Source organism: Oratosquilla oratoria, chromosome 19, assembly GCF_046742065.1.
Source record: "Oratosquilla oratoria isolate Oo_2021 chromosome 19, ASM4674206v1, whole genome shotgun sequence".
NCBI lineage: Eukaryota > Metazoa > Arthropoda > Malacostraca > Stomatopoda > Squillidae > Oratosquilla > Oratosquilla oratoria.
Window position 1 is genome coordinate 9,633,230 of NC_134795.1, and position 3,150 is coordinate 9,636,379.

The following is a 3,150-nucleotide window of genomic DNA, read 5'->3' on the forward strand; positions in this document are numbered from 1 at the left end:
GTAAGTACAGTATTTTGAGGAGATGCACAGTTCTTTATCTGGGAAGTGTGTGTGTACAGTACATTATTTTCTCTGTTGTCTGTTGTTGGCGGTGTTGCTTGTTTTATTCTTCAAGAAATAAAATAAATTACTCTTGACGCTGGGTGGAGGAGTTTCTGGACTCTGCGGCGATTAATCTTTTAATCTTTGTTGTGTTTACTGTAGAACATCTTCCAGAAGTTGTGCTGAAGTTGTCGTCTATATTGAATTAGGTTCCTTCAGAGAATCTTTCCATGTCGCGCCGTTCACGATTTTTTATTATGGCCCCTGGGTATCATAATCTCGCGTGAGGACTCTTGGTAAAGACGGTAACAAAATTTTTTTTTAAAAAAAAAAAAAAAAAAAAAAAAAAAAAAAAAAAATCTATTGCACACCCCTGACAAGCATCAACGTACCAACCAGTTTCTTTTACACCACTTTTGCAGCCCGAAACAGCCTCGAACCCCACCCCACCCCTGCTATAGCGGTAGCACTCCTACAATACACTTACCGTAAATGGGAAAGCGCAACTTTTCTTGATACCGCCTGGGGAGCCGATCACCACCGCACTCTCACCACAACCAAGGGTTCCATTGACCACGCAGTCGCGACTGCTCACTACTGCAAAGAACACTTCAAATGTACAGCCTAGTATGGAAGCTTTGAACCACTGTAATTCTTACATACATACATACATATACCAAGGCTTTTTCCCCCTTACAAGGGGGGTAGCCAAAAAGAAAAAGGCATAAAATCATTCCCACCCATTCCATCCCTGAATACACTCCACACCCCTCCACCCTCCCTCTTATCTTAGCACCTCCTGAATGACGGGTCATCCCTGCACCTTGTCCACTGCCCTGGGTCAGAAGCAGTCTGGGGTATAGGCTGCTTGTTATTGTGGCAAAGTAGCATGCAGTTGATACTTTAAGGTCTATATGGGGCGCCCCTACGGACCAGAGACACACATCATTTTGTCTATGATAGAGGAAAACTCTGTTCATAGAGAAATGATGACACTGTAATTCTTAATGTACAAATACATCTTATGCTATTTCGCATTAGACGTTTATTCAATGCATCAGTTACAGTAACTTACATTTTTTTTTCAAATGCATTAAATTAACACAACAAACTTATGGTTTTATGATGGAGCTAAATGGAATCACTGGGTGTCTCTTAAGTTTCACTTTTATTTGAACAGATCCGGTCTATATTATATTCAAGTTTCACATTATACCAATATTCTTTAAAATGTCATTATATTACTACTACAACTTCTAGTAATAGAAAATTATAATACATATTACTAACAATGATTTATGATATTGATAATAAAGACAATAATATATTGATAGTACTGATGCTAATAATAATAGTAATAATAATAACAATAACAACAATAATGATACTACTACTACTACTACTACTACTACTACTACTACTACTACTACTACTACTACTACTACTACTACTACTACTACTACTACTACTACTACTACTACCACCACTCTTTTTTTTTTTTTTTTTTTTTTTTTTATAAAAACGACCTCCATCCTCGTGGTGAAAGCAATCAGGATTTGTCTCCTATAGACACAATACATTGGCCCCTCTCCCGCCAATGACTGTGGTCGATGACCCTTTTATTTATCATTTTAATGAGGCGTAATACAGAAGTTCATTTATCCTACTGTCTACAACCGTCAGCTCAAAATCTAGGTTTTGTACATGTGCTGATTTGGGCGATGGGAACCTGATACCTCTCAGGCATAGGAGGGCTGATCTTAGGAGTAAGAATAACAGTTTACATCTCATCCATGAAACAATGCTGCTTTTTAGTTGTTGTTTCTTTTCATCCGTCACCTCTGCCAGACAAGCGTAGAATGTTTTTGCCCTAGGACCCATCCCAACTGAAGTCGTAAAGGTTATAGGAGTGAATGAGCCCTAGTCCACATTTTGTATACGCTCTTCGTATATCCTGGTTTTCTCGAACATCCTGATTTTCTCATACTCATTCTGGGAGTGGGATGCCTCAATGGTTAGGTTATTGTAACAGGGAGCCATTGGATCAAATATTCGCATGTCAAAGAAAGCCAGTTGTCCCCGTGTCCAGAAACCTCCTGCGCTGACATCCACTCGTGCTTCATCTGAGGTGTTGGACGTGTGGTACCTAAAGCGCTCCCCTCCTAATGAGAGTAATGTTGGTTCGATGGTCACATCCTTGCACACCTCCCGAAGCATTTTGGCAGTTAGATCCCTTACCTCATCAAATCTCATGCAGATGAATCCACCCTGCTTGCATATCATGGCATGGTCTGAACTAAAATGTACACCACAGGAACATCTGTTAGGGAGCCCTTCCAATGGCCATCCATACCTCAGGGCAATGGTATTCGTGAATTCTCTTTCGTTTAGGGGGAACCCCTTTCCCCAGATTGGTAGTGCTGTTAGCCAAATGGACGCCTCAACTTCCTGTGCCATTGTGATCTTTCTTTTCATACAATTCGATAGCTGAGCAAAAAGAGCTCGAAGATCCTCCTTCTGTCTCTCTTCCCTTCCCTTTGAAATATTTCTTCTGATTTCTCTGATTTCCTCCACGTTAGTCTCCTTCCGTTGATCTTGTGACAAGATATTGTTTGCCAAGGAGGACGTGAGTCTCAGGGAGTTTCGGTGTTCTATGTCGGCAAGGTTTAGCGGGTTGGAGATCCCTAACCCTCCCATTCTTGGTGAAAGTTTAATAAGTTTTCTTTCCTCTTCGTTTATTATCCGTCCGTTGGTGATGGCCGGAATTAATTCGTTTTTGATAGTTCTTCAAGGGGCCTTAGTACGTCGGTGATGTTTGGTACCGTCCTTAATATGAAGTTCCAGTTTTGTTTAACACCATATATGAATGCGACATATGCTACTACTACTACTACTACTACAACTACTACTACTACTACCACCACTACTACTACCACTATTACTACTACTATACTACTACTACTACTACTACTACAACTACTACTACTACTACCACCACTACTACTAGTAATAACAATAATAATAATAATAACAATGACAATAATAATAACAACAATGACAATAATAATAATAATAATAATAATAATAATAATAATAATAATAATAATA

The 3,150-nt window shown here is 39.3% G+C and overlaps 1 pseudogene; it reads right to left on the bottom strand.

Annotated features, from left to right (window-relative positions):
* Positions 1–1,642: 1,642 nt before the first annotated feature.
* LOC143035699 (uncharacterized) lies at positions 1,643–2,499 on the bottom strand (annotated as a pseudogene).
* Positions 2,500–3,150: the final 651 nt, after the last annotated feature.